Source organism: Aquarana catesbeiana, linkage group LG12, assembly GCF_042186555.1.
Source record: "Aquarana catesbeiana isolate 2022-GZ linkage group LG12, ASM4218655v1, whole genome shotgun sequence".
Taxonomy (NCBI): domain Eukaryota; kingdom Metazoa; phylum Chordata; class Amphibia; order Anura; family Ranidae; genus Aquarana; species Aquarana catesbeiana.
Genome location: NC_133335.1, coordinates 88,372,694 through 88,399,230, shown reverse-complemented (window position 1 = coordinate 88,399,230; position 26,537 = coordinate 88,372,694). Strand labels below are relative to the sequence as shown.

The window sequence follows — 26,537 nt, the reverse complement described above, 5'->3', positions numbered from 1 at the left end:
GGAAAGCTTCCTGAAGTCTGAAGTCTGGGACATCCAAACCTCCAACTGGATCCAAGATCAGCATAGCAGACTTCAGTCACCCCAGCGGAGATATGGACCTGGCATCAGAATTCCCGGGGCTGCTGCGGATCATCCTTTCAACGTACACCAGGACTGTGTCTGAGGATGAATACCTGGAGCTCAGGCAGCTGATTCGGGTGGAGCTCTGGATTGCAGCCCTCCGTCTCGCTGGTATAAAACAGGGCAAGTGCTTTCCAACCCAAGAGCAACGGGCCAGTGACCAACGGGCATTGCGGATGGCATTCCTGGGAGAGCAGCCCCAGGAGCAATGGGTGACTGAGTTGGACAGGTTGGTCCAGCAGGAGATAGAGCTGGACAATCGTTATCGGGCTCTGCAATGGCACGCAGAGGAGGGATATTTAGGGGAGACAACAGAATGCTCTCCGGAGGGATATGACTTTGGCGGCCCTGGATTGCTGTGGGAGAACCTTACAGATCTTTTTATGTTTGGCGATGAGGGGGAACCTGACCTTGAGGACATGAGGGACTATAGAGAGTCTATGCTCGGTCTTGCAGGGGTCTCAGAGCTCAAACCTGATCTGGACCATTTGCTAAGGAAGGAACAGCATCTGGAAAGTTCAGCAGCATGCCAGAGAATCGGCAGTGGAAAATCCGGAGATTGCCGTCCCCAAACCTGAAGTGCTGACAACAGGGCAGAGCTCTGCTAACCTCTGTCCAGAAATGATAACATCTTCTGGGTTCCATGGACAGGAGATGGTGAACCCCTATTCCCCGACATCAGTTGCAGAGACATGGGATTTGATAGACTTTTCTGCTGAGGAAGAACAACCTGATGAGCCTCCAGCAGAAGAGCTGCTATCAGGGCCAAAGTTCACTGTGTTCTGCCCAGCACCAACAGTGGCTTCGGCCTTCCTGAGAGAAGAGGTAGTCGGCCTTTCTCCCACAACACTGACAGGGACATGTGATTTTCTGCCAGCAGCATCTATGGAGTTAAAACAAACTTCTCCAGCTGAAGATCTGGTAACTGAACAGAGGGTCCAAGACCTCTGTCCCACACTTTTACCACTTCCAGAGACTGGGGATTTAATAGACATTTCTGTAGAGGAGGAACAACCTAGCAAACCCCCAGCAGAAGTGCTGGCAACCGGACAGAGGGTCCAAGACCTCTGCCCCACACCTGCAGCAATTGTGGAGGCTCAGGGTGAGAAGATGGCAATCACTTCCCAGCAGCAGATACAGAGGGAGAAGGGAGAGGAGGTGTGTGTTGTCCCTCCCCAACAGTTGGCCAGGGTGGAGGAAGTGGGCTTTCCTCCCCAGCAAAGATCCGTGTACCTGGGAGACAGTACCATCGACATGTCGTCCCAGCAGCCAGATGAGGGAATGGAAAAGGAAGCAGCCGGCTCACCTCCCCAATGGCAGCTACACAGTTTGGGAGTGGAGGAAGCCAGCTGCCTGCCCCAACAGTTAGCCGGAGCAGAGGATGCGGAGTCCCCAGCAGAAGTGCTGGCAACAGGGCAGAGTGCTACCAACCTCTGCCCAGCACCGGCAACAACTACAGAGTTCCAGGGAGGCGGGGCAGTCGGCCTCCCTCTCCAACAGTTAGCCGGAACAGATGGTGTGGGGTTTCCAGCAGAAGGGCTGGCAACAGGGCCGAGGACTGCTGGACTCTGCCCTCAACTAACAGAGGATGGATTTCCTGTGAAGGTGGATGGAACTTCAGTCTCCACCTGTATACCCCAGGGATGCTGGGCAGTGGGCCCAGATCCCCAACAGCATGACAGAGTGAGCCCAGTCACCCTGTCTTCTCTCCAGCGGCAGATATGTTCTCTGAGAGAGGCAGAGGATGGCTGGGTGAGTAATGCACTGTTTGGGATAATTTGTTTGGGGTACTATGTGGGTACAGGCAGTAGAGGACTGGAGCTGTTTACTAACTTCGGAGTCAACCCGTCTGGGGTCTCCTCCTGTTAGTCTCCTGCCGAAAGGGGAGAAATTCTTGGGGTTTCTATAACCAGATCCATTGGACTCGTGTTCCAGAACTTAGGAAGCGGTATACAGACGGAAGCACTCAAGCGGAGTGTGGGGCGTTCCGTGACAACGTTTTTTTAGTTAAAGTAGAACTAAAGGCAAATCTTTTTTTTTTCATTTTGGATAGAGTAGGGGAAGGTCATATCCCCTGACATTTTTTTTTGCCATCTGTGTCCCATTGGGGAGATTTACTTTTATTTCCTGTCCCATAGCCAAAACAGGAAGTGAAAGAAAATCCCCGCAAATTAAAAGAATCCTTTGGGGCCCCCAGGCCACCATAATTACACCCCAATTGGAAAATGTTCCCTTTACTTTTCTGTCAATAACTCAATAACTGGTAAACAGGAGAAATAGAGAGGAGGAATCACCCTAATGGGGACTCAGACAGCAATAAAATACCGACAGGTGTTCTAATCCATCTCCAATCTAAAACAAAACAAACTGTTTTACCTTTAATTATACATTATCTATGAAGGAAGGCATAGAATTCTTGCCCTTCATTGTGATGGATACCTCAGATACACTTGCATGACCTACATGTGTTTGAAATTGTGTGTATGTAGGGGGTGACCGGGGGAGCTTTTTTTTTTTTTTTGTTATATTTAATTTTTTTACAATTTTTTCATATTACTATCACAAGGAAGCTAATAAGCCCCCTATATAATAGCATGGGGGGTTGACAGATACTTTATATGACAGACATCGGAGGTCTATGATGGCACCTTCTTGTTACTATAAAAATGATTAGGCAGATCTACAGCTGCCTGGATCACTTTTACATGACAGCCAACTGCCAGCTGAAAGAAACAATACAAATGCCAAGTTCACAGCTGTAGTTTTAACCCCTTGAATATCAGGACATTTGTAAACATACTTTGTTTGGGGTTAAAGAAAGACAATTTTGGTTGAAAGACCTCTTTCTTCAAGTCCCTCCTTATTGTGCATCTTGAAACCGCCACACCACATGTTTTCAGAGAGTTCTGTATTTCACCTGAAGTTATTTGTGGGTTTTTCATTCATTTGTGGCGCCAGCCACACACAAATCTGCGGCCTACAAATACTCCATAACATGAAGAAAGCCATTACTATGCAAATACCACAAAGTATCACGCTTACAATACGCCAAACAGCACAGAGACCAGCCTCAAACCTTCTGGCACAAAGTCAATTGGAGTGATGAGACCAAAATTGAGCTTTTTGGCCACAACCATAAACACTACATTTTGGAGAGGAGACAACAAGGCCTATGATGAAAGGTACACCATTCCTACTGTGAAACACGGAGGTGGATCGCTGATTGTTTTGGGGGTGTGTGAGCTACAAAGGCACAGGAAATTTGGTCAAAATTGATGGCAAGATGAATGCAGTATGTTATCAAAAAATACTGGAGGAACATTTGCATTCATCAGCCAGGAAGCTGCGCATGGGACGTACTTGGACATTGCAACATGACAATGATCCAAAACACAAGGCCAAACATTTATGGGAGCTGCTTCAGTAAACAAACCAATAGTAAGACTTTAAGCACTTACTTTTTTACTGCACCCTAAATGTGTTTATATAGTTTTCACCATAGGCGTGCGCAAAGGGTGTGCCTGGGCACACCCTAATCACCCCGTGTGGTGCATATTTCCAATGTTTAGGCCCCTGATATTTCACCAAATAAGTCCTAAAAAATTGCAAAAAAACAATTAAAATAAGATTGTAACTTCCCTACTGACACCACCAATATCTGCCCTTATGACACCATTCACTGCTCTACTGACACCTTCCGTATATATACACATGCACACATAAGCATATGTGTTTGAGCTTTGAGGTGCACACCCTAATGCAATAGGCTGTGCACACCTATGGTTTTCACTGAGACCTAAAAGAGAAGTAAAGTCATTTTTTATTTTTTTTTTTGGCTATGCTTGTCTTTTGGGTCATAGAAGTACATTTACTAACACAAAGTCATGATCACAATAGGTTGATGAGGTAAAACCATGTCATGATCAAGAAGGCATGACAACTGGCTCTGCCTATTTGTGTGTAGAGTGCCAGAGCCAGCCACTCCAGCACCCTCCCCCGCCTAGAACTCCAGCCAACCCTGGAGGAGCAGGGAGAGGAGAAGGAAATCCCTGCAGCTTACATTCACTGACCACCGCTGGGAGCAGAGACTGACCGATCAGTGGTCATGTGATCAGTCACGCCTCAGTCTTAGAGCAGGGCGGTACAGCTGCAGCATCATAAGGGTTACAGACGTCTCCTTTAAAATAGGCTATATTTTTACTGCAGAAATACTGACCTATGAACTCATTTCACGTAAACAATTGTTCTTCTAGTTTATAATGTGCAATCCTGAATGTGTTGAAAGTGCCGGAAATGAAAATTCAGCAAGGTTGATTATCCAGCCAGACAATGCGCTTTTGTTCATCAGTGATGGCGCTCTTTACTCTGCAGAGTAGAGATTCTGCGTCATTCCAGCTGTCAGGATCCACAGTTCTATAAAGACAAGGCAGGGCATCCAGCTCGGCTTCTTCCCTCTGGGCACACTCCAGTAGCAGGTCCTCACACTTTCCCCACCATTGCCGAGTTTTTCTAAACAATGCAGAAAGATATGTAAGAATGTATTCACATCTATAGTATATATCTATATTTCAGTTCTCTATCCCTCTGAGAAAGCATCTTATAAATATTCCTTACAGATCCAATGAGATCTTTCCTTATAATCACTAAAATGATTTTCGTCACCATCAACTCTAGTATTGAAAATAATAGTCATTTCCTGTATCCTAACACTTAATAAAAAGAGGTGTATTTTTCTGTACACAGTTTTTCCAGCATTATGCATTGAAGCTGCGCAATGGGGAAAAAAAACTTTTATCCAAATATAATTCTCAATAGCCACAAAAGATATAAATCAACTTTGTGCGAGCCAATGCCTTTGCAAACCCAGATATTACCATGTAAAGTAGCGATAGCATCATCATCACCAAGCTATTTACCCGCTGTGCTGAAAGCAGAGCTGTGGGAGGAACCCAGTAGGCCCCTCCCACTACAGGCTTCCTGCAGAAAGCTACAGGAAGGGGCGGATACAAGACCAGACACCCTGTACAAGGAGAGAAAGCAGCAGTGACCAGTCTTTATTACAGGAAGTTCCTGCACAGAGGCAAAATTTCACACTGGATTACTGCACAGATCTGGAAGAAACTAAGCACTCTAATGCCCCGTACACACTGTTGGATTTTCTGACGGAAAATGTTCCATGGGAGCTTGTTGTCGGAAATTCCGACTGTGTATAGGCTCCATCGGATATTTTCCATCGGAATTTCCGTCACACAAAATTTGAGATCTGGATCTCAAATTTTCTGACAACAAAATCCGTTGTCGGAAATTCCGATCGTGTGTACACAATTCCGACGCACAAAATTTCACGCATGCTCGGAATCAAGCAGAAGAGCCGCACTGGCAATTGAACTTCATTTTTCTCGGCTCATCGTATGTGTTGTACGTCACCGCGCTCTTGACGTTCGGAATTTCCGACAACATTTGTGTGACCGTGTGTATGCAAGACAAGTTTGAGCCAACATCTGTTGGAAAAAATCCATGGATTTTGTTGTTGGAATGTCCGATCGTGTGTACGGGGTATAAAAATACCTCTTCACCTCTGATTGACAGTGGCATCAGGAGTGACCCATATAAGTCTGTCATTTAGACTTGTATTTATGGCCTCCCACACATATCACAGTAATACCCATGATAATGCATTCATCTGCTTCTCTCTCCATAAGCATGGTTTCATCCGTGTTCAAAAATCATTCAGGGTCATCATTTATTATCCTATACAGTGCCTTGAAAAAGTATTCATGCCCCTTGAAATTTTCTACGTTTTGTCATGTTACAGCTAAAAATGTAAATGTGTGTTATTGGGATTTTATGTGATAGACCAACACAACGTGACACATAATTTTGAAGTGTAAGGAAAACGATAAATGGTTTTCCAAATTATTTACAAATAATTATCTGAAAAGTGTAGCGTGCATTTGTATTCAGCCTCATTTACTCTGATACCCCTAACTAAAATCTAGTGGAACCAATTGCCTTCAGAAGTCACCTAATTGGAAAATAGAGTCCACCTGTGTGTAATTTAATCTCAGTATAAATACAGCTGTTCTGTGAAGCCCTCATATGTTTGTTAGAGAACCTTAGTGAACAAACAGCATCATGAAGGCCAAGGAACACACCAGACAGGTCAGAGATAAAGTTGTGGAGAAGTTTAAAGCAGGGTTAGGTTATAAAAAAATATCCCAAGCTTTGAACATCTCATGGAGCACTGTTCAATCCATCATCCAAAAATGGAAAGAGAATTGCACAACTGCAAAGACACTTCCAACTAAACTGACAGGCCGAGGTAAGGACAGCATTATTCAGAGAAACAACCAAGAGGCCCATGGTAACTCTGGAGGAGCTGCAGAGATCCACAGCTCAGGTGGGAGAATCTGTCCACAGGACAACTATTAGTCGTGCACTCCACAAATCTGGCCTTTATGGAAGAGTGACAAGAAGAAAGTCATTGTTGAAAGAAAACCATAAGAAGTTCCGTTTGCAGTTTGCGAGAAGCCATGTTGGGGACACAGCAAGCATGTGGAAGAAGGTGCTCTGGTCAGATGAGACCAAAATTTTAAATTTTAATTTTTGGCCTAAAAGCAAAATGCTATGTGTGGTGAAAAATTAACACACCACCTTGAACACACCACCCCCACTGTGAAACATGGTGGTGGCAGCATCATGTTGTGGGGATGCTTTTCTTCAGCAGGGACAGGGAAGCTGGTCAGAGTTGATGGGAAGATGGATGGAGCCAAATACAATCTTAGAAGAAAACCTGTTAGAGTTTGCAAAAGACTTGAGACCGGGGCGGAGGTTCACCTCCCAGCAGGACAATGACCCTAAACACAGCCAGAGTTACAATGGAATGGTTTAGGTCAAAGCATATTCATGTGTTAGAATGGTCCAGTCAAAGTCCAGACCTAAATCATAATGAGAACCTGTGGCAAGACTTGAAAATTGCTGTTCACAGACGCTCTCCATCCAATCTTTTGCAAAGAAAAAATGGGCAAAAATGTCACTCTCTAGATGTGCAAAGCTGGTAGAGACATCCCCAAAAAGACTTGCAGCTGTAATTGCAGTGAAAGGTGGTTCTACAAAGTATTGACTCGGGGGGCTGAATACAAATGCACACCACGCTTTTCACATATTTATTTGTAAAAAAAATGAGAAAACCATTTATCATTTTCCTTTCACTTCACAATTATGTGCCACTTTGTGTTGGTGTATCACATAAAATCCCAATAAAATACATTTACGTTTTTGGTTGTAACATGACAAAATGTGGAACATTTCAAGAGGTATGAATACTTTTTCAAGGCACTGTAAATGGCAAAAAAAAATGAAATCCCAGTGCCTGTGCAGTTCCAGGTTGTTCGCAAATGTCTGACACTGATCTGCCCCTATGCTGCCTATAATTACTACAAAGTTACAACGGACAGTCTGATTACTAGGGGATAGGTGATTGAAGAAATGCTTCCTCCTGTGTGCAGTAGACTTACCCCATCTCAGTCTAGGAAAAGTCTTACTTAAAGCTCAAGGACAGCTTTTTAATGGTAAGAGTACAGATTTTGTAAATAATCTGAAGCTGTAAAAGTGGAACTTCAGGAATTCAGCCACTTTGTCAAATCTGCTGGTTTACTATGGGTTAAGTCCAACAAGGTGCATGTCAACTTAGGCCTGGTTCACACCTATGCATTTTTAGTGCTTTTTGCATTTTGCAGATTTGTTCTACAGTCCATGTAATATGGTTTCCTATGGGACATGTGCTGTAGTGCAAATCTGCAAAATGCAAAAAGCACTAAAAATGCATAGGTGTGAACCAGGCCTAAGGCCCCATTCACACTAGCGCGTTTTTTGATGCATTTTGCATTTTGCAGAAATGCAAGGGAATTTTTTAACATGGGTTCCTATGGAACATGTTCACATCAATGCTTTTTTGTATCTCAGCGTTTTTGGAAAGGGTCGGGGACTTTTTTTCATGCATAAGGCTCGATTCACACCTATGCATGTTGCTTTTGAGCGTTTTTGGAGGTTTTTTTTTCATGCTTGCCACGTTTTTGAGCCGCGTTTTTGCCGCGTTTTTGCGGCGTTTTTGCCGCGTTTTTGCCGCGATTTGCGTTTTGCGTTTTTTTTTTTTTCATTTTTTTTTACAGTCTTACAAAAAAATTACAAAAAAATAAAAAATAAAAAAAAAAATAAAAAAACGGCAAAAACGCACCAAAAACGCACCAAAAATGCATCAAAAACGCTGCAAAAACGCTGCACTTGCGTTTTTGATGCTTGTCCATTGAAAACCATTACATGCAAAACGCTGCTTTTTGCATGAAAAAAAGTCCCCGACCCTTTCCAAAAACGCAGAGATACAAAAAAGCATTGATGTGAACATGTTCCATAGGAACCCATGTTAAAAAATTCCCGTGCATTTCTGCAAAATGCAAAATGCATCAAAAAACGCGCTAGTGTGAATGGGGCCTTAGGCTCGATTCACACCTATGCATGTTGCTTTTGAGCGTTTTTTGAGGTTTTTTTTTCATGCTTGGCACGTTTTTGAGCAGCGTTTTTGTAGCATTTTTGTGGCGTTTTTGCCGCGATTTGCGTTTTGCGTTTTTTTTTTTTTTTTCATTTTTTTTTACAGTCTTAAAAAAAAATTACAAAAAAAAAAAAAAAACGGCAAAAACGCACCAAAAACGCACCAAAAACGCTGCAAAAACGCTGCAAAAACGGTGCACTTGCGTTTTTGATGCTTGTCCATTGAAATCCATTACATGCAAAACGCTGCTTTTTGCATGAAAAAAAGTCCCCGACCCTTTCCAAAAACGCAGAGATACACAAAAGCATTGATGTGAACATGTTCCATAGGAACCCATGTTAAAAAATTCCCATGCATTTCTGCAAAATGCAAAATGCATCAAAAAACGCGCTAGTGTGAATGGAGCCTAAAGCAGCGTTTTGCATGTAATGGTTTTCAATGGACAAGCATCAAAAACGCAAGTGCAGCGTTTATGCAGCGTTTTTGATGCGTTTTTGATGCGTTTTTGGTGCGTTTTTGCCGTTTTTTTTTTTTTTTTTATTATTTTTTTTTGTAATTTTTTTGTAAGACTGTAAAAAAAATGAAAAAAAAAAAAAAAAAAAAAAAACGCAAAATGCAAATCGCGGCAAAAACGCGGCAAAAACGCGGCTCAAAACGTGGCAAGCATGAAAAAAAAACCTCCAAAAACGCTCAAAAGCAACATGCATAGGTGTGAATCGAGCCTTATAGACTAGGAGTACAACTATCGCTACACTCTCAGAGCTCTAAAAGGAGACATTCTGTGTTCTCAAACATGGCATCTCTGCTCTCACCTCCCCACTGCTGTGAATGGGTTCACATAATATAAAGTGCTTTGTGATAGGGCAAGAGGAAGGGAGGGGCGGGCACAGCGGCTGCATGCAACTCTGCAGTTGCAGGAGCTAAGACCAGAAGGTCCAGTGTGGAGCACCAGAAGTATAGTGATAGCTATAATCCCAGTGCTCAGTAAATGCCAATTTCAAAATTTAAGAGATAAGCCCACAAGGTGGCAACTTAACCCCTAGTAATCCAAAACATTTTACAAAGTGGCTGAATTCCAGAAATTCAGCTTTAATATTAGGGTCAGTGTTAAAACTAAATGGTATTGTACAGAATTTCTATATCTTTAATGACTATTGTCTTGTTTACAGCTTGTATAATGTAAGTATTAAATGTCACCTACTTAAGTTTTTTGGAACTCTTCTCAGTCAATGGGATGTGCAGAATAATGGGATAGATACCCACACGAATCAAAGCAGAGAGACAGGATAGCCCAAGCTCTAGAAGGCAGTGTGCATTCTGTGGTATAATAAAGAGGGTAGAAATGGTTAGCTTTTTATTATATTATGTTTCCCTAGGACAAACTCAACACAGAGTTTATATCTTAGCTTTCTTGCATCAGTAACACATTTTTCTGAATTGCACATACAGTAGTTCCCAATCAGACATTCTGTTCCCCATTGTAGCAGTTATGGAGCCTAAAAAGAGTTTTATACTACTGCGATCTTTGTATTCTGAACAAAGTGTTCATCCAGGGTAAAAGTTCCATATAATGCCTATGGCAAATGGATTTAGCTGGAATCACAAAGTTGAACTCCAGGCACTAATGTTTTTAAGCCAATGCAAGGGATGAACGGCATGTCTATAAAAACGATGTATTGTATTACCTGCAGGTTGCTTTTTGTCAAGTTGCAGGGAAAGAATATAGTCCATTAACTGCCTGCTCCCCATTTCTATATTCACATTCCTGATGTCTTGAGGATGAAAGCTCCCTGCATAGGACTTTAGATCTGTCCAGCCTATGGACACGTACCCATGACTCTTTAGGAATCTTGCTTGCATAGAGGCTGAGTATAAAGTAGTTAATATGCCCAGCCAATCACCCTTTTCAGTGAGGCTGTGCCCATTCACGTAATTTCACAGGTTCTAGGTCTGCTGGGACATGTGTTGGTAGGACCTTCACCAGCGTCATAAGTATGCAGCAATATGCACTACAATTGCAAAGTGTGGCGATTCCCTGTCATTTCTATTGTCTATTGTATTGTCCCTCTAGTGCCCAGCTTTACTAACTGACATCATCTCTGTGAGCCAAACCAAAGGGATTGTGGGATTAGCAGTTCCTCAGAATGGCAATTGCCCCGCATGACTATAGACCTGGACTAAATATCCCAGGGACTTTTGCTACCATCAGGGAGATTGCTGGGAAGAGCTAGAAAAGAGGCCAAAGACTGTACAGGGAGGGTGAGGTTGCGGCCTACCACGCGGTGTACAATATTCCAATTCAGCCGAGAAGGGCCTAGCGCTGCTTGTTGTTCATCGAACATCTATCCAGCACCACCTTGACAGTCGGCCTGGTCATTGGTGAGAGGGCAATTGCCCACCGTTGCAAACCTTTCTTTGTTGCTTCACTGGGACACTGTGCACAGACAGCTTTACCCTGGGGAAACACTACTACACTTCTATTTGAACATTGTACATAGACACCTGTTGCATCAACCATTCCCAGAAATACCATTGCCTTGTTACTGCACCTTATTGGATATAGTTAATGAGCTCCGACTGCCGGCGAAGACCATCAGGTCTGCAACTGGGACATTGCTGTCATTACTACTTAAAGGGCCCTCACACCATTCTTGTTTGATTGATCTCTCATTAGGATTAAAAGTCAAATAGGCCGGCCTGGGTTCCCCCTTTAGAAGTCTTGCCAGAATTAATGCCTATTAGGGATGAGCTTCGTGTTCGAGTCGAACCCATGTTCGACTCGAACATCGGCTGTTCGATCGTTCGCCGAATTGCGAACATTATGGGCCGTTCGCGCTAAATTCGTGTGGCGCGTCACGGCCCATAATTCACTGCGGCATCGCAGTGCATTGCTGGCTGATGATTGGCCAAGCATGCACTATGACCCGCATGCTTGGCCAATCACAGCGCCGTCAGTAGAGAGAGCTGTAATTGGCCAAAGCCAGGGTGGCTTTGGCCAATTATGGCTCAGGGGATTTAGTACACACCCCACACTATATAAGGCCGCCTGCACGGCGGCCCTGTGTAGTGTGTGTTCCGGTGTGCTGAGAGATAGAGAGAGAGAGAGACAGTGTCATTTGATTTGAGTTAGATAGATTAGGCAGAACAGTCAGTCAGTTAGCTGCACTTACAGTGTATTGTGTATATATATGGATCCCAGGTGTTGCATATATATATATACACTGTATTCAGTTTAGCTAGATCCGTTCCTGTTATCTTCTATCTAGACTATTTACATTTAATGCAGTGCGTCCTGCTCACAGTGTTCAGCTAGATCCGTTCCTGCTATTTACATTTAGTGCAGTGCGTCCTGCTCACAGTGTTCAGCTAGATCCGTTCCTGTTATCTTCTAGACTATTTACATTTAGTGCAGTGCGTCCTGCTCACAGTGTTCAGCTAGATCCGTTCCTGCAATTTACATTTAGTGCAGTGCGTCCTGCTCACAGTGTTCAGCTAGATCCGTTCCTGCTATTTACATTTAGTGCAGTGCGTCCTGCTCACAGTGTTCAGCTAGATCCGTTCCTGCTATTTACATTTAGTGCAGTGCGTCCTGCTCACAGTGTTCAGCTAGATCCGTTCCTGTTATTTACATTTAGTGCAGTGCGTCCTGCTCACAGTGTTCAGCTAGATCCGTTCCTGCTATTTACATTTAGTGCAGTGCGTCCTGCTCACAGTGTTCAGCTAGATCCGTTCCTGCTATTTACATTTAGTGCAGTGCGTCCTGCTCACAGTGTTCAGCTAGATCCGTTCCTGCTATTTACATTTAGTGCAGTGCGTCCTGCTCACAGTGTTCAGCTAGATCCGTTCCTGTTATCTTCTAGACTATTTACATTTAGTGCAGTGCGTCCTGCTCACAGTGTTCAGCTAGATCCGTTCCTGCAATTTACATTTAGTGCAGTGCGTCCTGCTCACAGTGTTCAGCTAGATCCGTTCCTGCTATTTACATTTAGTGCAGTGCGTCCTGCTCACAGTGTTCAGCTAGATCCGTTCCTGCTATTTACATTTAGTGCAGTGCGTCCTGCTCACAGTGTTCAGCTAGATCCGTTCCTGCTATTTACATTTAGTGCAGTGCGTCCTGCTCACAGTGTTCAGCTAGATCCGTTCCTGTTATCTTCTAGACTATTTACATTTAGTGCAGTGCGTCCTGCTCACAGTGTTCAGCTAGATCCGTTCCTGCAATTTACATTTAGTGCAGTGCGTCCTGCTCACAGTGTTCAGCTAGATCCGTTCCTGCTATTTACATTTAGTGCAGTGCGTCCTGCTCACAGTGTTCAGCTAGATCCGTTCCTGCTATTTACATTTAGTGCAGTGCGTCCTGCTCACAGTGTTCAGCTAGATCCGTTCCTGTTATTTACATTTAGTGCAGTGCGTCCTGCTCACAGTGTTCAGCTAGATCCGTTCCTGCTATTTACATTTAGTGCAGTGCGTCCTGCTCACAGTGTTCAGCTAGATCCGTTCCTGCTATTTACATTTAGTGCAGTGCGTCCTGCTCACAGTGTTCAGCTAGATCCGTTCCTGCTATTTACATTTAGTGCAGTGCGTCCTGCTCACAGTGTTCAGCTAGATCCGTTCCTGTTATCTTCCTACTGACAGGCAGGCTTGTCTGGTTACAGTATATAAAGCTACCTGAAGAAAATTACAGGTGTTCTATTTGATCCTATTAGTACCACGGTCAGGCAGCTAGACTATTTACATTTAGTACAGTGCGTCCTGCTCACAGTGTTCAGCTAGATCCGTTCCTGTTATCTTCCTACTGACAGGCAGGCTTGTCTGGTTACAGTATATAAAGCTACCTGAAGAAAATTACAGGTGTTCTATTTGATCCTATTAGTACCACGGTCAGGCAGCTAGACTATTTACATTTAGTACAGTGCGTCCTGCTCACAGTGTACAGCTAGATCCGTTCCTGTTATCTTCCTACTGACAGGCAGGCTTGTCTGGTTACAGTATATAAAGCTACCTGAAGAAAATTACAGGTGTTCTATTTGATCCTATTAGTACCACGGTCAGGCAGCTAGACTATTTACATTTAGTACAGTGCGTCCTGCTCACAGTGTTCAGCTAGATCCGTTCCTGTTATCTTCCTACTGACAGGCAGGCTTGTCTGGTTACAGTATATATAGCTACTTGAAGAAAATTACAGGTGTTCTATCCCAGCTTAGTGCAGCTACAGGCCATTAGTATGTCTGGAAGGCCAAGAAGGAGAGGCAGACAGTCACAAGCCAATAAGAGAGGGCAAGCAGGCTCTGTGTCTAGTGCTGGTCGTGGAGACGGTGCATCCTCATCAGCACGTGGCCATGGGACACGCTTGGCCTTTTTTTCGGCAGCTGGCCGTGTTGAGCCGCAACATGCGGAAGACTTGGTCGAGTGGATGACCAAGCCGTCCTCATCCTCCTCATCCTCTCTCACCCATGCCCAGGGTGCTTTGTCTGGCAAAGCAGCGGCCTCTTCCCTCAGCTCAATGTCATCAGTGACTCCTTCCCTAGCTCCACCATGTCCTCATGAGGATTCCCTCGAACTGTTTGACCACAGTGTTGGGTACATGCTCCAGGAGGATGCCCAGCGTTTGGAAGGCTCTGATGACGATACTGAGCTCGATGAAGGCAGTAACATGAGCACGGACAGAGGGGGTGCCCAAGAAGGACAGCAATCTGGCAGTCATGCTCCCCCTGCTGCAGCATACTGCCAGGTTTGCTCCAGTGATGAGGAGGGAGGGGATGATGAGGTCACTGACTCAACGTGGGTGCCTGATAGGAGAGAGGAGGAGGAGGAGGAGGAGGAGGAGGAGGAGGAGGCGGCGGCACATCACCAACGAGGCAGGATGCCCTCCAGGGGCCAGCCTAAGGGCAGCACATTGACTGCATCACACCCCAAAGCTCCACATGTGCAGGGCGCTGCAGTCTCTGCGCGTTATTCAAAAAGTTCTTTGGTGTGGGCCTTTTTTGAGACGAGTGCATCAGATCGCACCGCTGCTATTTGCAACATATGTCTCAAGCGTATCTCGCGTGGCCAAAACATCTCCCGCTTGGGTACCACATGCTTGACCAGACATATGTTGACCTGCCATGCAGTTCGTTGGCAAGCGTATCTAAAAGACCCACACCAAAGAACAAAGAGGATCTCTCCTTGCTCCTCATCAGCTGAGATTTCCAACCCCACTAGACCTTCAGTCCTCTCTGAGACCTGCAGTGAGAGGAATGAAGGTGTAGAATTAGGTGTGTCACAGCCAAGTACTTGTGGGCAATCTGCTTTTGGTACACCGACGTCAGATTGTACCAGGCAAATTTCCCTGCCCCAGCTGCTGCACCGCCGAAAGAAGTTTGCTTCCAGCCATCCACATGCCCAGCGGTTGAATGCTAGCTTGGCAAAATTGCTAGCACTTCAACTGCTGCCTTTTCAGTTGGTAGACTCTGCCCCCTTCCGTGAGTTTGTGGAATGTGCGGTTCCTCAGTGGCAGGTACCCAAACGCCACTTTTTCTCACGGAAGGCGATTCCGGCTCTCTACCGGCATGTGGAAGGCAATGTCCATGCCTCGCTGGACAGGGCGGTCAGCGGTAAGGTGCATATTACCGCTGACTCATGGTCCAGCAGGCATGGACAGGGACGTTACCTAAGTTTCACGGCGCATTGGGTGACTCTGCTGGCAGCTGGGAAGGATGCAGGACAAGGTGCAGTAGTGTTGGAGGTTGTTCCGCCACCACGCCTCCAAAATGCTGATTGTGACACACCTCTCTCCTCCACCCCCTCCTCTTCTTCTCCCTCTATGGCCTCTTCCTCGGAACCTACGCTGCATGGCCTCCCTGATCCTGCAAAGCCTGCGTAAGGATCCTCGTATTCGTGGTATCAAGGAGAAGGACCAATACTGGCTGGCAACCCTCCTTGATCCACGTTACAAGGGTAAGGTTGCGGACCTTATCTTGCCATCGCAGAGGGAGCAGAGGATGAAACATCTTCGGGAGGCCTTGCAGAAAGGTCTGTGCAACGCGTTCCCAGAGACTGGGAGGTTACAAACTCCTGTTTCTGGACAACGTGTTGCTGAGGCTTCGGTCAGTCAAAGAAGGAGCGGTGGAGAAGGTGGCCGTCTGACCGATGCGTTCAGACAATTTTTTGGTCCGCAGCCCCAAGGTATGATCGGTTCCAGCAACCATCGCCAGCGTCTGTTTTATATGGTGCAGGAATACCTAGGGGCAAGATCAGACTTGGACACCTTTCCCACCGAAAATCCTCTGGGTTACTGGGTCTTGAGGATGGATCATTGGCCAGAGCTTGCACAGTATGCAATTGAGCTACTGGCCTGTCCTGCATCCAGCGTTCTTTCGGAACGCACATTCAGTGCTGCTGGAGGCGTGGTAACCGATCACAGGGTGCGTCTGTCCACCGACTCGGTCAATCGGCTGACCTTCATAAAAATGAATGAGTCTTGGATCACCACCAGCTACCAAGCACCTGATGCTGATGTAACCGAATAATTTTTTTTGAAATCTCAGATCCCTTCAAAGACTGCCTATGCTGATGCTGAGTGACTATCCCTGAGTAATTATCCTCTTCCTCCTCAATCATCACGCTGATAGCTTGTAAGAACATTTTTGGTTCTGGGCGCCACCACCAGTGCCTAAGGCCCAATTTTTCAGCCCCTGTTTAACAGGGGCGTGTAATTACAATTTTTGATGTAATACTTTGCAGCAGGGCTCGTTCCTGCATTCCAACTAGAGTGTCTGTGAGGGGTTGCAGTGTTGTGGCACCAGCACCAGTGCTTAAGGCCCAATTTTTCTGCCCCTGTCTAACAGGGGCGTGTAATTACAATTTTTGATGCAATACTTTGCAGCAGGGCTCGTTCCTGCGTTCCAACTAGAGTGTCTGTGAGGGGTTGCAGTGTTGTGGCACCAGCACCAGTGCCTAAGGCCCAATTTTTCTGCCCCTGTCTAACAGGGGCGTGTAATTACAATTTTTGAAGCAATACTTTGCAGCAGGGCTCGTTCCTGCGTTCCAACTAGAGTGTCTGTGAGGGGTTGCAGTGTTGTGGCACCAGCACCAGTGCCTAAGGCCCAATTTTTCTGCCCCTGTCTAACAGGGGCGTGTAATTACAATTTTTGAAGCAATACTTTGCAGCAGGGCTCATTCCTGCGTTCCAACTAGAGTGTCTGTGAGGGGTTGCAGTGTTGTGGCACCAGCACCAGTGCCTAAGGCCTAATTTTTCAGCTCCTGTTCAACAGGGGCATGTAATTACAATTCTTGATCTAATATTTCACAGCAGGGCCCTGTGAGGGCTTACAGTGTTGTGGCCACAGCAATACCTAAGGCCCAAATTTCTGCTGAGTATATAGGGCAGGACCCTACTTTCAAACATCTAACTTACAAATGACTCCTACTTGCAAACGGAAGGAGACAACAGGAAGTGAGATGAAATCTACCCCTAGGAAGGGAAATTCTCTCCTGTAAGAGTTAATATGGGAAAACAATTTCTCCTTTCCACTGATGCTTTCCAATCCTTGTTCCACAAAAAAACCCAAATTTTCAAAAAACATTTTTCATTGGGACAAAAAAGTGAGGTGAAATCTTCTGAAGAGGAGGAAAGACAGCAAAACAAATGTCACAGGGGTGATAACCCTTCCCTATGTTTTCCAAAAAGCTTAGAAAAGATTTTTTGGCTGGAGCTAAACACGTTAAAAATGTTCAAAATTACAAACAGATTCTACTTAACAACAAACCTACAGTCCCTGTCTTGTTTGCACTGCTGTTCAGAGTATATAGGGCCTGGTGGCCCCACACCTTTCCTTATTTTAATTTGGGTGCGGGGTTCCCCTTAATATCCATACAAGACCCAAAGGGCCTGGTAATGGACTGGGGGGTACCCATGCCGTTTGTCTCACTGATTTTCATCCATATTGCCATGACCCGACATGACATTAAACCCGCAAGCAGTTTTAAATGAGATTTTTTCCTTTAAAAATGACATTTGGTGCAGGGACTGTTCTAAACATGGGAAACACGCGTCACTTTACAGGCATACTATAGACACCCCCCAGGTACGATATTTAAAGGAATATTTCACTTTTTTTTTTTACTTTAAGCATCATTAAAATCACTGCTCCCGAAAAAACGGCCGTTTTTAAAAGTTTTTTTTGCATTGATACATGTCCCCTGGGGTAGGACCCGGGTCCCCAAACCCTTTTTAGGACAATACCATGCAAATTAGCCTTTAAAATGAGCACTTTTGATTTCGAACGTTCGAGTCCCATAGACGTCAATGGGGTTCTAACGTTCGTGCGAACTTTCGGTCCGTTCGCGGGTTCTGGTGCGAACCGAACCGGGGGGTGTTCGGCTCATCCCTAATGCCTATGCCTAACTCTTGCTTATCCTTTCAAGTCATGTTCAAGTGGTACTCCATTGCACTATTGTAGAGGGATTCTTCTGCTGAGTCAGGACTGTTATCCAAAGCTCAGCGGATCTATTACCTCCTCTTTGCAACAAGATTTTCTTTGAGTTATTCCAGTAAATGTTATTAGGATATAAACTCACTGATTTTTTTAACTTATTACTTTAAGGTGGTGCAAAGGTGTCTGAACCCAGAGTGTCAGGTGGGTTGGAATGTTCACAGGGTCATGGTGGTGCAGATGAGCAGGTAAATCCAAGCAATCCTCAAGGGGGTCATGCTACAAGTAGATCACATTTACATGATAAAGTGCTCTACCCCTGTCCTGACACCAGTTAAAAATTGTCATAGTAACAGCTTAATTTTAATGATATGATTACATTAAGGTAAACTATGACATTTTTTTCTATAGAAATCAGGGGACTTAATGTACACTGTGAGCTTTAAAGTAAAGATAGAGTTCATCTTGGATTACCCAAGAAATATGATACATCATTGGGTCATTTAAACCCAGCTACATCTTTTCAAAAACAAATTAAAATATCGTTTTTATTATAAACCTTTTAAAGCCTTCTGAATTCTTACCTGTTGGGCTACAGATTCCACATTCTGTCTAGTATACCAGCAGCGTACGCCCTCTCCCTCCTTTTCACCAATTATGTCTCCACGTTGATTTCTTGCTGCATATTCAGCATCCGTCAAACATTCTAAAAGGAATAGCTTCAGTGAGAATACATAGCAAAGTACATATGCAAAGCAGCAGTGGCATAAAAGAAGTGAGGTGGTGAGAGCAGGCCACCTAGGTGTCATCAATAAGAGTGGGCATGTATGGGCATCACTAAGCTCATTCCTGGTGTCCCAGGTCAGTGAAACCCATTGGAGTGCAGGTTGTCCTGAACAGATTGATCTCCCACCTGATGGTGCCCGAGTAGTGATAGTGGAAACCTAACTCAGAAGAACCAGAGAGCAGCGCAGGACATGGATTTTTCCTTCAGGGAAGCAATCACCGACACCAATGATGCAGCACTCATTGACCACCAATGCTGGTGCAATCTTACTCTGACTAATCACCAAGGGCCACTCTGCCATCCACTAACCACCAATTAAAGGATGTATTCTTTTTACCACTCTTTCCATTCTTTCCACTTACCATTGATGTAAGGGAGCATTCTTCCCACTGACCACAATTTAAGGGGCATCCTTTTTAATAACCACTGATGCAAGGGGGCATTCTTCCCACTGAGCACAATATAAGGGGCATTCTTCTTTTTAATGACCTCTAATATGAGGGGGCAGTTCTCATTCCCACTGACCACAATATAAGGGGCATTCTTCGTTTTAATGACCTCTAATGTAAGGGGGCATTTTTCCCACTGACCATCAATGTAACAGGGGCATTCTTCCCACTGACCACCAATATAAGGGGCATTCTTCTTTTTACTGACCACCAGTGTAAGGGAGCATCCTTCTGCCCAATGACCACAAGGCTGCTATTAAAAAACTCATCCTCTAATGGCCACCAAAGTAAGATGAAACTTTACTACTGACCACCAATATAGGAGATGCCTCTCCACTAAACACCAATATAAGGGGAAGGAGAAAGTAAAAAGTGTCCGCACACTGCTGATATCATCCAATAAAAGTCCTTTATTCCTCCAAAATGGGACAAACAGCACAAGGCCTTGACATACAGTTAATGCGTTTCACACAAAAGAGTGCTTAATCTTATCAACCAATGTAAGGGGACTGTGCTCTACTAACCTTCAATGTAAGGTTGCACGCCACCCCTAAATACCAATATAAGGACCAATTCTACATTTACCAACATTGTAAGGGGCACTTCACTTATGACCACTGACCACCAATGTAACATACATACATACTAATGTATGTATGTATGTACTAATGACTACTAATGTAAAGGGGCATTTGCAGTGACCATCAAGGTGCTTCAATTTACTAGCCATGTCTTTTTCACTGAGCATCAATGCTCTTATTAGGGAACTGTCCAATGACTATCAGTGTAAAAGTAAAATAAAATGGGAGAAATGTGTTATCCACCACAGAGCACCTAAAGGTATTAATGGAAATCATTTTGTTATATTGAGGAGTCACATACATGAGGTACACCGCTGTAGTAAAATTTTCATAGCCCATTTGGCTTCAGAATTGTAAGGACATCATTCAGATTGCAGTCTATATTGCTGAAAGAATGCTGAATATACCTGTGTCACATTTCATGTAGTCTTTATTTGCACATAGTTTCTCACTCAGGATTCTTCTTAGCAGAGAAGGGACCAGGAGGACTGGGCGCATAACTGTAATCTTATAGTGAGTGACCAGTGTGTATGGCATCAATGTCAAGCATCCTCTGCCTGTAGGGTAGGTAGCAGTAGGATCTACAAAGGAGTATAAAATAAGCAATACTATAATTAAAATATTCTATTAAAAATGACTGTATTAAAGGACAACACAACTAAAGTGCATAACAATAACACACAAAAAAAGATGTATTCGTAGCAAAGGTACAGTTTTTACCTGTTTCTGGAAAGGTATATTTATTTAATGTTGGGAATGAACCAAGAAAATTCAAACCCCTCTCTATATTTCTACCATAGATGAAACAGAGTAGTTTCTATTTTTTGGTCTGCTAGTTTACTATAATTTTTTCCATATTTCATCCATTTCAGTGGTGGAATTGAATGCCACTTGGCTCAGTTTGCCAAAGAAAAGTAAAATGATTCAGATATGGCACCAGGGTTACCAGCCTCCTACAATTTTTTTTACTGACAACACATGGGAAATTTACTGACGGAACACTTTTTTTTTTTTTTTTTTTTACTGACATCCTGAAATATGATAGAAACTCCTATTATAAACTCAGGCAATCAATATTTTTAAGCAGTATAAACAATATTTAAACATTATCAATACTCAGCAAAAGTAATCTGCTGGATTTACTATGACAAATTCCGAACAGTAACAAAATGTGAGCATGACTAGAATTATGAATGGCCTGGGGCACCCTAATACAAAACAGAATAATAGGTTCTGTGGCATGTGTAGCATGCCACAATGATCAGTATGCATGCCCAGATTCCAGCTAACAGTGGGAGGGGCTTAAGGGAGGATCATTAACCGCTTCAGCCCCGGAAGATTTTACCCCCTTCCTGACCAGAGCACTTTTTGTGATTTGGCACTGCGTCACTTTAACTGACAATTGCGAGATTCACACCAAAACAAAATTGACGTTCTTTTTTTCCCACAAATAGAGCTTTCTTTGGTGGTATTTGATTACCTCTGCTGTTTTTATCTTTTGCGCTATAAACAAAGAAAGAGCAACAATTTAGAAAAAAAAGCAACATTTTTTAAGTTTTTGCTATAATAAATATCCCCAAAAAATATATAAAAAAACGAATTTTTTTCCTCAGTTTAGGCTGATATGTATTCTTCTACATATTTTTGGTAAAAAAAAAAAAAAATCGCAATAAGCGTATATTAATTGGTTTGCGCAAAAGTTATAGCGTCTACAAAATAGGGGAAAGATTTATGGCATTTTTATTATTTTTTTTTTTTATTAGTAATGGCGGCGATCTGCGATTTTTATCATGACTGCGACATTATGGTGGACATATCGGACACTTTTGACACTATTTTGGGACCATTGTCATTTTTACAGTGATCAGTGCTATAAAAATACATTGATTATTGTATAAATGACACTGGCAGGGAAGGGGTTAAACACTAGGGGGTGATCAAGGGGTTAAGTGTGTCCTAGGGAGTGATTCTAACTGTGGGAGGGATGGGCTACCACTGACATGACAGAGATCATTGTTCCCAATGACAGGGAGCAGTAGATCCCTGTCATGTCACTAGGCAGAATGGGGAATTCCTTGTTTGCATCTCCCCGTTCTTCCGCACCGTGACACGATCGCAGGCCCCTGGCGGACATTGAGTCCATGGGATCCACGGGCACGGTCATGCTGTACGCGGCGGGTGCACACGCCCACTAGCTCCGCCAATTAAAGGGGACATACAGGTACGCCCATTTGCCCACCGCTGCAATTGTGCCGACGTATATCGGGGTGCAGCGGTCGGCAAGTGGTTAAACAGTATCTGTGCCTAGTTGATATATACACACTGCTCACATAACAGTCCTTGTACCCACAAAATATTCCTAATTACTGTACCACAGCTGACAGCCTCACAAACACATAAACCTCAAGACAAAGATCATTTTTTTAAAATAAAACATTTCTATTGCATATGCTTTCATGCACACAAAAAGGACTGACTGACTGACTGAGCTGATCTTAAAGAATAACTTCATTAAAACCAGCAATTGTTGGGACAATAAACACCTTGGTCAGGAGTCAGGACTATGTAGTGTCCAGGGGGTTTCCCCTTACATTAGTCTGCAGGGTTCTCCCTAACATCAGAGTCTGCAGGGTGATGAAAAGGAGAACTCTGTGGACTCTGGTGTAATGGGGAATGCTGTAGACTCTGGTGTAAAGGGAAACACTGATATAAGGTAGGATCTAGTCACCAGAGACACACACCCCCCTCCCCCACTTACACAAGGTCCCCAGAGTTCTCCTTTACATCAGACGCCACAGAGTTTAACTTTTCATCACAGTCCACAGAGTTCACCCTTACATCAGAGTCTGGAAGGTTCCCCCTTACAGTGTAAGGGGGAACTGTGTGGACCCTGATGTTAAGGGGAGATCTGTGAATTTTGATGTAAAGGGGAATGTCGCAGACTCTGGTGTAAAGGGGAACCCCCCCCTTATATCAGAGCAGAGGAAAAAACACCAAATGGGCTCAGCCAACCTGCAAATAGACATCGGGAAGGGTCAGTGTGATCTGGATGTATATGGATAGATTGGGAAATCATCTGAGATCTGTACTCCCCCTTTTGGAAGAAAGATTGATCAGCCTCCCCCAAACAAGGTCACCTGGGAGAAGAATTGACAATTATTCCCACTCAGTTGTGACTCCCATCATCTGAGCTCCCCCATCCCCCACTTCACCTACCTCTAAGGCACCAGCACCTCTCCAGTGCTCCCATCATGTTTGTACACCGCTCAAGGGCTGACTGCATGGTCACCGGGCTTTGTGTGCAAGCACACAGAGAACTAGACAAGAACACAGTGCTGCCAGAGAAGACAATGTAATCTATGGCAGTAATGAGCGCTGTCCTCGCACTCACCACTTCTATTACTCGCTCCTAGACTCACTCTTCCCTCTGTTTAAATCCTTCGGCAGCTCCCTCCACACTGCTTGGCTCCCATTGGCTGTCCCAACTTACTGTAGCTCTCTTGGCACAGGACAGGTGGAGGGCGGAGAGCTTAGTGATTGGGTAAAAGAACACAGCCTGGGAGCTGGAGGGTTACAGGGGGATAGGAGGGCAGTAGTAAAGGTCTGGAACACATGGGGGGGTCTGAGGAGAGCCGATCCCAGTCCAGGGCACAGGCCTAAGTCCCGAGTCCCTCCAAGCTGGAGCGGATTCAGAAATGTACATGGGCAGTTCCCAAGCTGACCTGCAGCCACATTTTTCACGGGCAGTGGTTGCCATCCCCAGACATTTATGAACAGGGTAAAAATTGGCCGATTTTTACAAACTGTCCACAAATTTATGGGTGGTTGGCAACACTGCCTGGCACTCATCCCGAGGTTGAGCAACTATGAACTGTATGCACTGTATTTTCTTTGCAGTGCAATCTGTACAGTTTAATGAATTACAGTGCTTTATATACGGTAATTTATCCGCTTCCGGACCGCCCACCGCATATACACTACGGCAGGGCAGTCCAGCTGTGCAAAATCATGTACCTGTACGTGATTTTGTGCACGTGGTGTAGGGGGCGCGCGTGCGCCGCCAGAGTGCCAATCAGTGGGTCCAGCGGCCACGATGGCCACCGCGACCTGCCGATCATTTAGTGGAGAAACAGACATTTTTTAGCACTGATCACAGTACTGGTGTCACTGGTCCCCAAAAAGTGTCACTTAGTGTCCAATTTGCCCGCCACAAAGTCGCAGTCCCACTAAAAATCGCTGATCACCACCATTACTAGTAAAAACAAGAAAAGAAAAAAGTCCCTAAGTTGTAGACGCTATAACGTTTGCGCAAACCAATCGATATACGCTTATTGGGATTTTTTTTTACCAAAAAATATGTAGCAGAATACATATTGGCCTAATCTGATTAAGAAATTTGATTTTTTACATTTTTTTATTGGGGATGTTTTATAGCAAAAAGTAAAAAGATATTGTTTTTTATTCAAAATTGTCGGTCTTTTTTTGTATATAGCGCAAAAAATTAAAACCGCAGAGGTGATCAAATACCACCAAAAGAAAGCTCTATTTGTGGGAAATAAAGCACATCAATTTTATTTGGCTACAGCGCTGTACGACCGCGAAATTGTCAGTTAAAGCAACGCAGGGCCGTATCGCAAAAAATGACCGGGTCAGGAAGTGGTTAAAGGGACCATTCCCCCCATATTGATTTACTTATGTACAGACTGGGACGATCCATGTAAATCTTAAAACTTTTTCAGCTGCTTATAGTTAATTGAGAAATACTACACCATCGTGTGTTCCAGCTCTCGTTAGATTTTACATAATATAAAATAAACAAAAGAATGAGTGCACTATCAGAGCTTACTGTTTGTTCATTGAAAGGAAAATGGTAATTTGTCAGGGTATACATTTTACTGATAAACAGGAGTTTCAGACATGAGGACCTCCAGTCTGGAAGCAGTGCGTTTACATATTCTCTTCCTGCAGCAGCTGCATCTAGCCGCCACTAAAAGGAGAAAGAGAAAGAGAAAGAGGTACAATACTATATTCCAGTCTTTCAGTCCCCCTGTTGGCCAGAAGCAGCAGCTGCAGGTAAGATGAAGTGCAGCTTCCAGGTTGAAGATCGTAATGTCTGAAACTTATCAACAAAACAGATATTCCTACAACAGTTTTTTTTTTTCTTCTCAGGAGTCTGTATAGATAAATATGAATAAAGGATTGTTGAAAGTATATTCATCTTTCAAACAAGAGCTTGTATCCCTCAAAATAGCAACAGGAGGTATGAAAACCCAAGAACTTAGTGAGGAAATTTCACCAGTAGAGTCCCCAAGAGATTTAAAGCGGAGTTCCACCCAAATTTTGAACAATATCTGTATGTATTCTCTTCCTTGCCTAGATGCTGACATGCCGTTTAAAAAAATTTAAATCGCCGTAATTACCTTTTATTTTTCTATTCTTCTTTGCACTTCCTGGTTCTCCTCCCGTGGGAGTAGGCGTGTTTCTAGCCTCTCCCAGACTCCTGGGAGCTAGTCTCAGGCTTCCCAGGATGCCACTGAGCATGTGCGGGAACGAGCGGTGAATGCTGGGAGCACAGCATTCACCACATCCAGGAAATAAATGCTTGTGGGCTTCAAATGCCCACAATGAAGATGGAAACCGCCTGCAGTGAATAATATAAGTTATTCTTTCCGACGAAATCTGACACAGGCGGACATATTACACACAATATGTGAGTATGTAATGCTGAGAAGAAAAGTTTGTGAATGAACTCAAAAAAAAAAAAACGATAGATAGGTGGACCCCCGCTTTAAGAACCCACCAACCTAACTTTCCAGCACCTACCATATACTGTGATATAAGTTTTGGGTGGAATGATCCTTTAACCACATATACAATACAGAAAATAGACAAATTAGATATTGTAATATTTACTTTCATGACAGCAAAGGCCACAGTCCTGAGACATCCAGAGCAAATGGGAGCTACACCGGTCTGTGCTGACTATATGAACTTCTATTCTTGGCTGTTAAAGGAGAAATTGAAATGTAAAGTCTCAGCCTTATAGTAGATAATGCAGGTATAATCTTTATCTTATGTTCTATAAAAAGACTTTGTTAACGATCGAATATTCAGCCGTTAAATGTGCTTCATACAGTATATATGCACGTTTAGTATTCAGCATAAAGCTCAACACACAACCTGATTGTACCATGTCCTTTAAATCAAATGTTAGGGGCAACTCTTAAACAAGTTGCTTATAGTTTATATTGCTTTGTCTAATTATTGCTTCATATAGGAATTAAGACACAGAGTCAGGTATGTCTGTATCAAAGTTCTGAGCATCCCCCCAAAAGGACTGCTCCCTTTACTTCTTTTATAGGCAGTTCCAAAAGCAGTAATCTTATCGGCATTACCAAATGAGGTTAAGGTACAAAGAGTTTCTCATCAGCGAACATGTAATGATTATTCAGCAGTTCCAAATTCCATCTAGATACAGATTGATAGAACAATTGATACGTACATAGGTAAGAAAGGAGCACAAACAATTTAAATAGAACAATTGATACAGGTAAGAAAGGAGCACAAACAATTTAAATAGAACAATTGATACGTACACAGGTAAGAAAAAACAGAAACAATTAAAGTGGAACTCTAAGT

At 43.8% G+C, this 26,537-nt stretch overlaps 2 long non-coding RNA genes across 2 annotated transcripts; both read right to left on the bottom strand.

Annotated features, from left to right (window-relative positions):
- Positions 1–2,097: 2,097 nt before the first annotated feature.
- Positions 2,098–18,723, bottom strand: LOC141114485 (uncharacterized). Its single transcript, XR_012236910.1, has 3 exons — positions 18,666–18,723; positions 9,870–9,985; positions 2,098–4,629 (listed from the first exon to the last, which is right to left on the bottom strand). It is a non-coding gene; the product is annotated as an uncharacterized lncRNA (long non-coding RNA).
- LOC141114486 (uncharacterized) lies at positions 18,714–25,885 on the bottom strand. The gene is made up of 3 exons (XR_012236911.1): positions 25,812–25,885; positions 20,306–20,479; positions 18,714–18,787 (listed from the first exon to the last, which is right to left on the bottom strand). It is a non-coding gene; the product is annotated as an uncharacterized lncRNA (long non-coding RNA).
- Between the last annotated feature and the right edge of the window lie 652 nt (positions 25,886–26,537).